Source organism: Notolepis coatsorum (genome assembly GCF_963971535.1).
Source record: "Notolepis coatsorum genome assembly, chromosome: 6".
Classification (NCBI taxonomy): domain Eukaryota; kingdom Metazoa; phylum Chordata; class Actinopteri; order Aulopiformes; family Paralepididae; genus Notolepis; species Notolepis coatsorum.
In genome coordinates, this window is record NC_140170.1 from 23,405,691 (window position 1) to 23,420,753 (window position 15,063).

Below are 15,063 nucleotides of genomic sequence, written 5' to 3' on the forward strand. Positions count from 1 at the left end.
GGACATTCCTGCAGGGAGGGGTATATTCCTGCAGGGAGGGGTATATTTGCAGTTGAGAGCATTGGTCATCTCCCTACAGTAAAGATTAGAAATGATTGAATTATTGTAAATTTGTGTGGAGTGGTGGGAATAGCTGCTTCAATAATAACTTATAACAACAACAGACAAGTTAGACAACTATGTATACAAAAAAAACAATATACACTGAATGATTAGTTTAGTTGGGTCAAGAACCAACATTCTGTGACCATTCTCTGGCTAAGATGTTTTGATGATTGATTTGACTTCTATGGACCTTTTATAAAATATTTAGCCCCTGTGTCCCTCCGAAAAATCCCGGCATTTTTTGTCAGATGGCCAAATCGAAAATATCTGCTAATGCCATCTTGAAAAATTAACTTTTGATCCAGAGCACCTAGAATCATGTATGAATACACTTTTTTGTGTAAGTCAACCATGACGATTCCAATTCTGACATTAGTTTGACTATGACATAAATTTAACCCAGAAATCCAAGATGGCCACCATCCAGTAGAGCAAAAATGTAGATAGAGACAGTAGAGGGAAAATGTAACTTTTGAATGGGAAAGTAAGATTTGGTGTTTGGGCAGGGCTTCAGACTAACAACTTTCCCAATAGCTAGCTAGCTAGCTAGCTAGCAACAACAACTAGTTAGCTAATATAGTCATTGTAGCCCTGTGTTTGGGGTTTGTTAACCCTTGTGTTGTGTTCGAAAGCTGTTTCTTTCAGGAGTTATTTTGATGATGGTCTGAGCTTGTGCTCAGCCTTCTGTTTCAAAAGGTATCTTGGACCACGCCATCTCGCCATTCCTTGACATGAAGAACTCCTGTTGACCTCGCTCATCCAGGCCTTCTTCTTCAATAGACTGCGAGTGTGTGTGTGTGTGTGCGTGTGTGCATACGTGCGTGTGCACATGTGTGTGTGCGTATGTGCGTGCACAGGGGGCGAAATTAAAGCCCGCCGCCCGCCAGGGGCGCTCAGTTTTTACCTTTGGCGCTTGCCACTGAGAGCCCTGCCCGCCGTGTGGCGTGTAGACGTGTAGTTCATAACGATACTCTTATTTTGAAAATCTGTGCGGGTCTCATTTCCGGCCCAAGCGCAGCTAGAGTCATAATATCGATGGCTCCGGCAGTTAGCAGCGGGATACTATTGGCTTCTGCTCATATCAACACAGTCTGCTCTCGTCTAGATCGGACCTCCATGAGCTACCGTTACTGTTTAAACAATGACCCAGTCAACTATTCACTTTTAGTTTAATACATGACGAGGCATTGTCTAACGGTATCTAGCTGGCTAGCTACTGATAGCTGCTGATATCAACATGCTCCAGCAATAGTCGACTCGAGTGCATAATACCTCCGTTCCCTCGTTAGCTAGCTCACGTTAGCTAGCTCACGTTAGATCTATATGTCCCAGTAAACTAAATTGTCTTAACGTTATCTAGCGGGCTAGCAGTAGCTACAGATAGCTCCTGATATCAATGTCTTATAACATTGATTCAACGCGTATTCTAGCTGAGGGCTTGATGAATGTGATTAGACCAAAGAACCATAATATTATACCAATAGGGTCCAGCTGCAGCGCCGGAGAATCCTTGCATGCTGAATGTAGAGTATTAGTATAGGGTCTAGCTGCATCGCCGGAGAATCCTTGCTGGAGCTGGAGGCTACTCAAGTATACACAGACAGTGGAGCTGTTTGCAGATAGCGAGCATTTTGACTTATTGCTTGGTGGCGATGTCTCACAGATAATACAACTACAAGTATGATTATATAATATATATTTTATTTAAAAAAAAAATTATATAAAATATATATATATTTTTTTTTTGAATAAAAAAAATTTGGCAGGTAAGAAATATGCTTGGCGGGTAGATTCTTCCCATCTACCCACCACTGGCCGGTGAGTCAAAAAGTTAATTTCGCTCCCTGTGCGTGCATGTGTGTGTGTGCGTGCATGTGTGTGTTTACATTCAAGAATAATATGAGTGTCCATATTCTGTGAGAAAGGTTGAGTTCCTGTGGGGGGAGGGGTGCCAGAGGGATTGGGAGAACAGGTGCATGTTGCAAAAAGTAAGTGTCTAAAGATCAAAGATGAATCTTGACTGACCCAAATTTGACCCAGAGTTACCCACAACATTTAAATGCATGCTGGGTATTTCCAGGGTTCTATGTCAGAGTAAGGTTAGAGTTTGAAAGGAAGAGTAGTTGCATAGATGCACAGTGTAGATGCATAACACCTTGAAAATGGAAGAAATCACTCAACTCACAGGGACAAATACAGTGCATAACCAATCAGACTACATGTATCCTTCAGTGTGGCAGGCTTTGTGATGAAGCCACCAATTCCATTACTTCAATTGAGAGGTGGGAAAATATAAAGAATAAGGCACTGTTATGGAGCCGTCTTGACACGTTCGGAAACGTCCATGCAACTGTGGATTGGGATAAAGGTCCCGTCGGACAATGTATCCATAATACATGTAGGTTGACCTTATGGAATGCCAAGAAACTGGAACAGGCCAAGAAAAGACAGAAAAGACGAGAGGTTGATGAAAGCCAATGTGAGTCTTCGTCTATGTCTGATGTTTGTTCCCCAGCTGCGGCTCCAGCTGCCAAGCGGCTGAGATCGAGTCTTGGGCTGATACATGATGAAACCAAATGTGTCTGGTGCTGTAAGACAGAGTCGTCCAAGCACCCAGAATCAAAGCTGGTACTGATTTCGTACGATCACGCATGGGCAGCTTTCAAGAGCCACACGGTGGCCCTGGAAGACCAGAGAATGCGAGACAGAATCAACTGTCTGATTGATTATGCAGCTGATCAGCCCTATGCACTTGAAATCAGATATCACCTCAAATGCTGGTTGAAATATGTGCGTAATTACCAGAAAATGAGTGAAGATGACAAACTCCCACACATGCACAATGTCACTCTCCGTGAGGCTCAGACTATCTTCTTTGACCACATCAGAACAGTTATCTTTGAGGAACATGAGCCGAGATCACTGCAGAGTCTCCTCCGAGACTACAGCTCTATAATTTCTCGGTATGGATTCCCAACATTCGGGGTCAAGTCATCTTACATAAAAGACATCCTGACCCGGGAGTTTGAGAGCAAGATTGGCTTCCACTCCCGCCATCAGAGGATCTAGTCTATGACACATCTGGGGGTGGTTCATATGTCGAAGCAGCACTCTCCTCCATCGGTGTCAGCAGTGAGCAACTGGTACGTAATGTGGCTAAGCTGCTCAGGGATGACATCAAGTCAATCAAAATTGTCCCATGGCCACCGAGGATCGAGGAGCTAGAAGAGGAGGAAGAGCTTTCGCCTCTCATGGTGCAGCTGCCATCTGCTTTGCGGGGAAAGAAGGGGTAGAGCTGACTCCAAGCAGACACTCTCTCACCCCTCTCATAACACAGTACGTCATAAAGCGACCCACCACTACCGCCATCAATGCCACTGTCACCCTTCATGGGATGACTCGAAACAAGGAGCTTGTTGACTCTTACTACAAGCTGGGCATGGGGATAAGCTACCAGAATGTGCTTCTCCTGTGTGATGTCTGGACCATGCATGACCTTGAGCGGTGTTCAGTGTGTCCTGGCGGGATCGCTGAGGGAGAACCAAGCATCAGTATCATTGACAATGACGACTTTCTCAATGACACATTGACAAGAGGGGGTACTGCACACCGCTGTAACTGGATGTTTCTGCAACGTCTAGAATGTCATGTACAGGACTATGAGGCAAACATCCAGGTTGAGCATGCGTGCATAAAAGATGCCAAGATTGTGTCGCAGGCACTGACTGAGAAGGCGTCTGAGATGCAGGCAGTTATGCCGTATAGGACCATCAAGCGTGGTGAGCCTCCCATCCGCCCTAAGCCCACTATGTTCTCATTAAGTACAGAGCCTCAGCACAAGCGGAGTATTATTCATGCCCTTGCTTGTGCAGATACAAATGGTGATCGTCCTGCTGCAGTTGAGCAGACTATCCCTTCATACAATGGGTTTCACGCTGGCTTGAATATGGAGCAGAGGAAGAGCAAGGCTTATTTTCATACATCTTACAATAAACCGCCCAACAAGTCAGTTGTGAATGACATCATGGAGAAGCTGTCTACCATCATCGCAACTAAGCACATGCCCTTCGCCTTCTTAGTGGGAGATCATCCTGTGTATGTCCTCATCACTCTGCTCAAGGCCGAGAACCCAAACAAGTACCATGACATTGTACCCTTTCTTGGTCCCTTCCATACACAGTGTGTGATGATGAGCGCTATCGCGTGCGCTACAAGGGGAGTGAGCTAGGAGATGTACTTGTGGCAGGAGGAGTTATTGCAGAGGGCTCCGTCGACCGTGCACTGAAAGGCAAGCATTACAAGAGGGGGCTGCGTTGCTTGAGGCTCATCTATGAGGCACTCATGAGTCAGCTGGTAAAGGGGAGGCTCATGACCAACCTGGCTGATGAGACAAGGGAGAACCTTGAGATTCTGAGAGATATGAGTCTCTCCCAAGAACCCCGTGCAGCTGGAGGATGATACTGACCTCGAGAGCCTCATCACCAATTTATTCACCCAGGTGGAGGCCAGTGACATGGCGGACTACTGGAGGGACTTCCTGTCTATGACGGATGCACTCATGCAGAATGTGCATGCAGTACATATCTGCAACTGGGATGAGTATGTCAGCTCTCTGCGTGCCATGCTGCCATGGATGGTAGTGTACGACAACAATAGGTATGGAAGGTGGCTGCCTGACTTCTGGGCAATGCTGACAGCTCTCCCTGCTGATCAGGTCGCCTTCCTTCGTACGGACTTCACTCAGTCCATCACAGGCAACCCCTACTCCAACATGGCCTGGGACATGTGGATCGAGTGTACAATGAACAAGGGCAGCAAAATGAAGTCTGGCTGGCTCTCCATCCTCCAGAATGAGAAGCAGCTGCTGGTGCACTCCAGAAATGTGAACAATTTGGCCAAGATCCGGGTGGCTCACAACGCCCTGGCCACACACAAAAAAGCCAAGAGGAAGCACATAGAATGTGGTCCGAAAAGGATGAGAGAAGATGAGCAGCGCGTGCAGGACCTGGTCGCATGCACTGGTCGCATGCATGCATGAGTTTGATTCCTTCCCATTTGATCCAGCCTCACCCACCCTCCGCACCCTACAGTCAGCCATGCCTGCCTCTGATGAACTCATCGCGGACTTCAACTCAGCCTATGCTGTGGGAGAGGAGAAGTTGACCAGCTTCTTGCAAGACCGAGTGTTCAGTAAGAAAACCTCCCTCCATGCACCTGTCCCTCTGAGCAAACGCTTGACATTTGCCAAGCGGCCCTGCATGGAGAAGCCAGGGGAGGAACTCAAAGCAAGAGCTGCTGAGATGGAGTGGAGTGCTCTCAAGGCAGTGATCGACCTGGTTGAGGTCAGTCAACTTGTGAATCTCTCCGAGTTGCTGGAACATCGTGTTGTCGAGGAATATGTGGCCTTATTCAACTCCAATGGCACATATAGGAAGACACAGAAGAGCAAGCTCATTCAGAAGCTCTCTCTCCAATCTGTAGATCTGCAATAACCCTACACCGCTCTTGTCGACATGGGCATGATCTGGAGGATGGCAACCCCATCAGCAGAAGATCGGCAGACACAAGATGGCACCCCATACAAGTGGTTGGACTATGTCCACAAGGCAGCGTTTCCGTTAGAACATATTCGTGCCGGTCTGGGTGTCCTGCAAGATTTCTATCACCGGACATATTCGAGATATTCCGGTCAGAGTTTTAAACAGCAGTCTATTATAATCACATTTTTATGAGCTAACGAATTCCGTTATAATTGGACATGTGTATTAATTACATCAAGCGAAGAATGAGAAATTGATTTGCAGAATCAAATTACTATCTCTCGCCTCTCAAGTTAGTGCGATACGCTACCAGCATCAAGCTCCCGCCCTGCAGGCTTGCGCTGCAGCAGCTGTCACACGCACCCCCAAATGAATCTCGAGTAGACATCGCTTCACCTCGTTGTATCAGACACGTCACACATATCATAATGTTCAACTTCACACACAGCAAACTGTAGTTGATCATCACATTGCCTCGTTTGCTAGCTCGTCGCCACATGCAGAGAGGACGAGCCAGTGGAGCCACATGCGTGTAACGCATTTGTTAATTTCATTATAGGTTATAGCCTACATTTAGTTATAATCAATAATATGCATTACTATGTGACACGGCAGTCAACCAACAGTTGCATATGATTAAAAATGTCAACACTCACTCACCCCGTCTCTCGTTGTTTGTGCCTATCCGTTTTGTACCTGCGACGGCTGCGAGAACAGCGACTTTAGTTGCTGGTTCGACTTTAATAGATCCCCATTGGAACAGGCGAGGCTCGCAACGGTAGCAGCAGACTGGGGATGCTCTTTGTGGTTCAATCAATAAATTAATAGTAAAAGTACGCTCGACATTTTTGTTTCTTTTCCGCGGGAGCCACCACGGAGCGCCAGCGGTCTCTGTGACTTCAAGTTCAGAAGACTCATCTTCGTTGTCATTATTAGACCTGCTTGTGCTTGGTTTCATGAAATATTTACTAAGCTTAGCTTGTTTCGCCATCTCTCTCTCTTCCTCGTATACCTGTTTGTCGTTATGGTGGCCAGAGCGCGCAGGCTCAAAAAAAAGAAAAATAAGTTTCACATCTGAGCGGTGCCATCCTATCAGAGTGAAGCAACAATTAAACTGAAAATGGAATTATTGTTTCGTTCATCGCATAGGCTATTTAATTTTAGCCGATTTTAATACAATTCAAATAATAAAATTGTGCTTAGAGGAATTATTTTCACCGGACATTAAGACCGGAGATATTTAAATATTCAGACTTCAACATATTTTGCCGGTCAAATACCGGTAATTACCGGCTAACGGAAACGCTGCCACAAGGTATCATCCATCATCCTTGCCCGCCATGGTGATGCTGACCGTATTTTCTGTGTAAATGACCCGTACGACGCAGCATACTCAACTAAAGATGATGAGCGAGATCTGCGGGTACAAGGTAAGGTACATGTCCCCAACACCTACATGAAGCTGGGCGACCCCTTCCCCTCTGCCAGAGAGTTTAAAACACTGCTGTGTAGCATCAGCAACAAGGAGCGGCTACAAAAAGTAATATGCAGCTATCTGACTGACCTTGTTGCACAGGGCTATACAGAGATCGTCTACTCTGTTGGCTCCCACTGCACCAACTTGTCAACCCAGCAACCAATGCAGAACTACAGCTTTGACCAGTCTGAGGCTGACACCATCCTCTTCTCTGCTTACACAGTTCTACGTGAGTCAGGCTACAGTGGCCCTGTGGTCATTGATGCAGCCGACACCGATGCCTATGTCACGGCAGCGGTCATCTCTCAACAGCTGCCCGGTATGCTCTGCATCAAGAGAAAGCAGGACACGGTCTTCTGCCGTGGCCTGGTTACTGAGGAGATGGCAGATTGTATTGTGCAGCTACACTGCATTACAGGCTGTGATGCCAATTCAGGCTTCTATGGCAAGGGTAAGTCGTCGGTGTATGACAAGGTGGCAAAGAGCCCTATGGCACGACGGCTGCTCTCGTGGTGTGGAGATAGCCTTGACCTTGAGGAGGAGGTGCTAGAGGATCTGTTCGAGTTCACACGACATGTTATTTATGGCGACAAGAAGAGTAGCACCATGGCTGAGGCCCGTGCCACAAAGTGGAAGAGAATGAAGAACAAATCATTCATCAGGCCTGTACGCTGCGACGAGATCGTCGCAAATTGCCCCCTAATTTGGCCGGTGCGAATGAAAAATTATATCTACTCGCAAGCTTGCGAATAGTGATTTCACCCCTTCATTCGCATTTCACTACACTAACATTAGCCTACAACCAGGGCTGTACAGGCGACATAATGTTGCGGTTGTAATTTCATTAGACAGACCAGCGCGGACATTTAATAACATGCAATTTAATTGACACGAGCAATGGGCTAACGTTAGCTGGTGGTCCCGAGTGAAGCAGGGACGGTGGAAAAGTGAGGAAAGGGGGTGGGTTATATTGACAAGTGACAACGCTTGACAACAGAAGTTTAAACATAACTTCATATTTATTAGTTATTCGTTTCTGTATATCATCGACCACTGTGACTTTCCATCTCCGTGTTAGACTCTTCCTGTTTACATTCGAGTGTGACGTCATCACCTACGGCAGCTTAGACGATCAAAACGCGAACCTAGAACAAAACCCGGGGGGGGGGGGGGGGGGCTGGCTCTCTTGTGCGTTCTCGCCCCCTCTCTCTCTCTCGCTCTCTCTCTACATTCAATGATTTAAAGTAGCCAAACGTTACAGACAGTATAAATACTAACTGGATAGTTGATGATAAACATTTAATTTCATTATCTGAAATATTCTAAAATCATTAAGTCTGCTTTATACAACGGCATGCAAATTTCTCTATTCTGATTGGCTGAAACAGTCCATTTACACGTATGTATCCTTCATAATCCACGCTCCTGGTCCCAGGACCCGCCCACCACCGAATCACATCACTCCGCCGGATCACTCCGTCGGAAAAAACAAGATGGCGGACAATAATCTTTAACAAATGGATATGTTGATAGCGTCATAACGACTAAATATAAAGCGATTCTGTCAAGGGGAACGTGTTAGTATTTTAAACAATGTTGGATGATGTAATTGATGGGTCTTGACTCAATCTAGAACAAAAGAAAAATCGCGGATTGTTTGATTGATTAATTGATAGATTTAAATTTCTACTTCCTCCCCACTGACTGCACTGCAGCGTTCACTCTCACTCTCCGACGCTGGCGTACCCACAAACACACACACACACACACACACACACACACACACACACACACACACACACACACACACACACACGCACACACACACACACACACACACACACACACACACACACACTCCTGTCTGCAACAGCGGAGGAGTCAGACTGAGAGAGAAGCAGCGCTGTTTTAAGTGAGCATGGTCTATTGAATTGATTGATTGGTTGATTGCTAATTTTATTACTGTACCCCTGGTTTCCAACTGGTTAAGTTTAGGCTAAAAGAAATAAATAAAAAAATAGGGCGAAGAAAACGTTTTTTTCCTATAGGGCAAAGAAAACGTTTTAATTTGTTTTACCTACTTTATATTCTGCATCTGGTAATAAAATTTTCAATCAATCATTCCAATAATACACAGTTGGATGTGTTAGTTGGTTGGATGCACTTCAAGCTGCTTCCACATGAGGCAACTTCTCTCAATCATTCCAATAATACAGTTGGATGTGTTAGTTTGGTTGGATGCACTTCAAGCTGCTTCCACATGGAGTTGTGGGAACTACTTTTTCTGGCGGATGGTTTTTTCAATAAATCTTCGATTAATGTGTGTTTATTGTATAGAAATAAGGTTGGATGAATCTAGCAGTTGTATAAAAGCTTTACACCACGTGCAGTCGTGGTTTGTGACCAATAAACCATGCCTAGGGGGGTCTAACGACCCTCGGCTGCGCCTCGGGCCTAACAACCACCCCTAGGCATGGTTTATTGGTCACAAACCACTCCTGCGTGTGATGTAATGCTTAAATAAGCCATTATCCCTTTGTGTGTAATTATTATTTTCTCACAGTAGTATATATATATATATATATATATGTGTGTGTGTGTTTGGCTAAAGTGGATAGAAAACACAGTACTGTGCAAAAAAAGGGCACCCAAGAGTTTTTATATAAATAGTCTTAGATGTAAATAATTTTTTTTATTAGTGTGTCAGTAGACTACTCTTAGTACATTTTCATTAAATTATTTTTTAAAGCATCTTCATGGTTTAATAATGCAAACATATGTTGCAGGGACTTATTATAATCATCATATTGGCGTGACTGTATGCATCAAAGGGTTAAATCAAGCATTTTTAAGTGCTTTAGGAAATGTCAAAATATTGCGATATATATTGTGTATCGTGATATGGCCAAAAAATATCGCAATATCATTTAGAGGCCATATCGCCCAGCCCTACTATAATGGTAAAATAGTTATTTAAAAATTTGCCCCTAGAAAATATTATTTGCCCCTAAATTTCTCATTTAGGGGCAAGTGTGCCCCTAGTGAAAAAGCTTAGCGTACAGCCCTGTTCATCCATCTCCCTCCAGATGCAGATAGCCTACGCCAACACTGCCTCCGTGCAAACTACTTGGCATATCTAGTGCGCCACCCCTCCCTGAAGCGACACCCTTCGCCACTCGGACATGGCTGGGAGCTGGTGGGTGGTCGCTGTCGCCCTGTCCGCCACACATGACCTGCTCTCCCAACACATCTACCTGCACCAGGGCCAGCTGAAGAAAGTGAGGAAGAGGAGAGTGAGGAGGATGATGATGAGAAGGGATATGATGATGTATGGAGGAGGAGGGGTGATTCATTGGAATCTGATGATTCAGAATCTAGTGAGGCAGAATGCTCTGATTCGGACTGCTCATGACATGTTTAAAGTGGTTTCATTGTTGGGGCGCTCCAGTAGCACACCACATAGCGTGCTGAGTCGCGAAGCGGTCGTCCCGGGTTCGTTTCCCAGTCCCGGCGACCATTTGCTGCATGTCTTCCCTACCTCTCCTCCCGTTCTCCCTCTCTCGGTCCTGCGTGGCCAGAAAAAGCTGAAAATGCTATAAAGTTCAAAAAAAATTAAGTAAAAAAAAGAAAAAAAAGTGGTGGTTTCATTGTTAATCTGTTCAAGTTACAGCTATTTAAGAGAGCGTATTTTGAAGTATAATTAGTTATCTTATACTGTACATTCATCAATTATTTTTCTGAGATCCTTATGAAGGTAGTTTGTTTAAAGTACAGCAGTACCATGGTAAAATTGGTTGACATTAAAAGTTACATTTTCGCTCTAGCATATGGTGGCCATCTTGGATTTCTGGGTCAAATTGATGCCATAGAGTCAAACTGATGTCAGAATTGGAATCGTCATGGTTGACTTACACAAAAAAGTGTATTCACACATGATTCTAGGTGCTCTGGATCAAAAGTAAATTTTTCAAGATGGCGTCAGCAGGTATTTTGGATTTGGCCATCTCACAAAAAATGCCGGGATTTTTCGGAGGGACACGGGGGCTAAATATTTTATAAAAGGTCCATAGAAGTCAAATCAATCATCAAAACATCTTAGCCAGAGAATGGTCACAGAATGTTGGTTCTTGACCCAACTATTGTTACCTAAAGTTAGGGCTGGGCGATATGACCAAAAACGTTATCGCGATAAAATTATAAAATTATTTTCATATAATTCGATATCGATAATTATCGTCGATATAATGTCTGTCAAGTTTAATTAACTTCTTATGCTGCTGCGAATGTCTCGAGTCGAGTTGATGTCGTCATCAGTCCGCGCACGTTAGCAGTTAGCCGACAAGCGGAATATCTCATGACAATGTAATAAATATGACACTAAAATACTCTCTTCCGCCACAATACATTGCAACGACGTCCACTGTATACCCACACTACTATAAACGTGGCCTCAGAATTCACGCCACACATACTTGGCACGTAAATATATAAAACATCGCCGTGCAAGCTAGTTAACCTAGCCAGCCTGTTGCTTCTAAGGTGTATACCATGACAATGTGCTAAAAATTACACTAAAATACTCTCTTCCGCCACAATATATTGAAACGACGTCCACTGTATACCCACACTACTATAAACGTGGCCTCAGAATTCACGCCACACACATACTAGGCACGTAAATATATAAAACATCGCCGTGCAAGCTAATTAGCCTAGCAAGCAGGGGGCGAAATTAAAGCCCGCCGCCCGCCAGGGGCGCTCAGTTTTTACCTTTGGCGCTTGCCACTGAGAGCCCTGCCTGCCGTGTGGCGTGTGGACGTGTAGTTCATAACTATACTCTTATTTTGAAAATCTGTGCGGGTCTCATTTCCGGCCCAAGCGCAGCTAGAGTCATAATATCGATGGCTCCGGCAGTTAGCAGCATTCGGTTCGTATGATATTCTTATTTTTTTTTAAAACGTGGCAACGAGTCATATCCGCCCTGCAGCGGGATACTATTGGCTTCCGCTCGTATCAACACAGAGCGGCCCGCAGCTCTAGTGCCACTGCTAACGTTAAGCTCTCAGAATGGTAGCAGCTCGCCTGCAGCATCTAGTGCTAACGTTAAGCTCTCAGAATAATAGCAGCTTGCCCGCAGCTCTAGTGCTAACTTTAAGCTCTCAGAATGGTAGCAGTCTGCTCTAGTCTAGATCGGACCTCCATGAGCTACATAATACCTCTGTTCCCTCGTTAGCTAGCTCGCGTTAGCTAGCTCACTTAGATCGATCTGTCCCAGTAAACTAAATTGTCTTAACGTTATCTACCGGGCTAGCAGTAGCTACAGATAGCTCCTGATATCAATGTCTTATAACATTGATTGAATGCGTATTCTAGCTGAGGGCATGTTGAATGTGATTTGACAAAATAACCGTAACGTTAAAAAATAGGGTCCAGCTGCATCGCCGGAGAATCCTTGCATGCTGAATGTAGGGTCTAGCTGAATATAGGGTCTAGCTGCAGGGCCGGAGAATCCTTGCTGGAGCTGGAGGCTACTCAAGTATACACACAGACAGTGGAGCTGTTTGCAGATAGCAAGCATTTTGACTTATTGCGTGGTGGCGATGTCTCGCAGATAATACAACTACAAGTATGATTATATAATATATATTTTATTTAAAAAAAAAATGTATATAAAATATATATATATATATTTTTAATCAAAAAAAATTTGGCAGGTAAGAAATATGCTTGGCGGGTAGACTCTTCCCATCTACCCGCCACTGGCCGGTGAGTCAAAAAGTTAATTTCGCTCCCTGCTAGCAAGCCTTGTTGTTGAGCGAGTCCTACCTCTCTACCCAGAGGTGCAGCGCGGGTCTCCTTCGCTCTCGGCCATCTCCTTCACCGATTGGTTGTTAGTGCGTGCTCATATCCAAGCTTGGAAAATCGATATATCGAAACTTTGCGACCACGTTTCATGTTTATTTCGAGGAAATAATTTATCGCGATAGTTATCGTTATCGTTTTATCGCCCAGCCCTACCTAAAGTCCTTGGACTCTACTGTAGAGAACGGGTGCAGGCCTTTGACAACAAACTTTGTCACAGTCCTGTGACACTCGTTCACCCTATCCTCTGCCATCCTTCCTCTAGCTGCTAGGGAGAAAGGACTTTGGTGGTGGAGGTAGAGGAAGGATGTGTGGTGGGCTCACTGGGCTGGGACCTACGTCGGACCGCTCGGGCTAAAGAGGTTAATTAACTAGAAGCAATTTAAAACTAAAGAAAGATTAGGCATTTTATCGCACTTTAATCTTTGTGCACTCCAGACCCTGCAGAATGTTTCTCAGTGGACCAGTTCCAGGCATACCGTTTATCCAGTTGGACAGCGTGCATGGAGTGACGTCAGAGAGTTATAGCCAACATGAAAAAATCAGTTGAGAGTGCGTTGATATAAAAAAAAACAGATGGAAGTGTCGATACGAGGCACTTTGTGCAGCAAAGACTTTGCCCATCCCCGGAGCGTTTCTAGCCTGCACTATCACCTAAATGCCAAGCATGTTGGAGCTACCATGCAAACTAAATCTAACGCCGGTCCGGCTAACATTACCCAGAGTACAAGCAAGCAGGGTCGCCTAACCACACTAGACCAGATGACGGGATTCAGAGCAAAGATTTGTCAGACCAAGTGTAACAATTTAACTAACTCACTGGCTCGCTGGATTGCAGTGGACTCATGGAACAAAATATACTTTTTGGCTTACCAGCCAAGGTGGCTGGTAGATAAAATTAAAAAAAAATTAAAACTAGCAGCCAGGCAGATTTTTTACCAGCCAAGAATTCAAAAAATGTGTGTGTCACATATATATAAATTTTTTTCAGTACATTTCAAGTAGATAAGGTCATATGTTCTAGGGCTGCACGATTTTGGGAAATAATCTAATTGCGATTATTCTGACAGATATTGCGATTGCGATTTGCGATGCGATTATAACATATTTAAAAAAAAAATTACAAGAAGAATGTTGCTGCTTTCTGTAGTCGGGTCCCAACTGCTGCAAAATTACTGTATTACCCTGTATTATACACTTTTACTATCATGTAGACTATTCTGCTTTGTGTTTACATGTGATGTATTGTATACATGCACATTTATTATGTTCTTGTGTGATGTATCGCACATTTTATTGCTGTGTGATGTATTGCAAATGTTATTGCTGTCATCTTGGCCAGGTCTACCTTGCAAAGGAGATATTGTATCTCAATGGGACTTCCTGGTTAAATAATTTTTTTTTCTTTTTTTTTTCTCTTTTTTTTTTTAATTGCAGGCTTGGCGATTTGATAATTGCATCATTCCAAATCGCGATTTCGATTAAAAAACGATTAATCGTGCAGCCCTAATATGTTCAAGTAGATAAAGAATACACACTTAAATAAGAGGCCAGAGTAACATTTTAAGCAAATTATTTTAATATATTGATTGATGATTGATTAATCAATACAAGTCAATCTTAACTCAATCTGCACCATCCACGTATATATACGCGTTTGCTCGCCATGCGTTGAACGCCAATCACGTACATGTGCAGCTCGATAAATTAGAATATCGTGGACAAGTTATTTTATTTCAGTAATTCAATTCAAAAAGCGAAACTCTTGTAGATTATAGATTCATTACACACAAAGTGAAATATTTCAAGCCTTATTTGTTTTAATTTTGATGATTATGTCTTAGGGCCCTTTCTCACTCACCATTCGGGGTCGAATCAGCGCCGGAACGCACCAGAAAAGGGTGTGTCATTTATTCATTCATTCTACCGAGAACGCTCCCCCCTGTACCCCGGGACGCTGACTCGCTCCAAACCTGGACCACTGAAATAGGTGGTCTCGGGTGCGCGCTAGTGTTGTCACAATACTGGAATTTCGACACGATACCTTGAAAAGTATCGATACTTCGATACCAAAAAAAA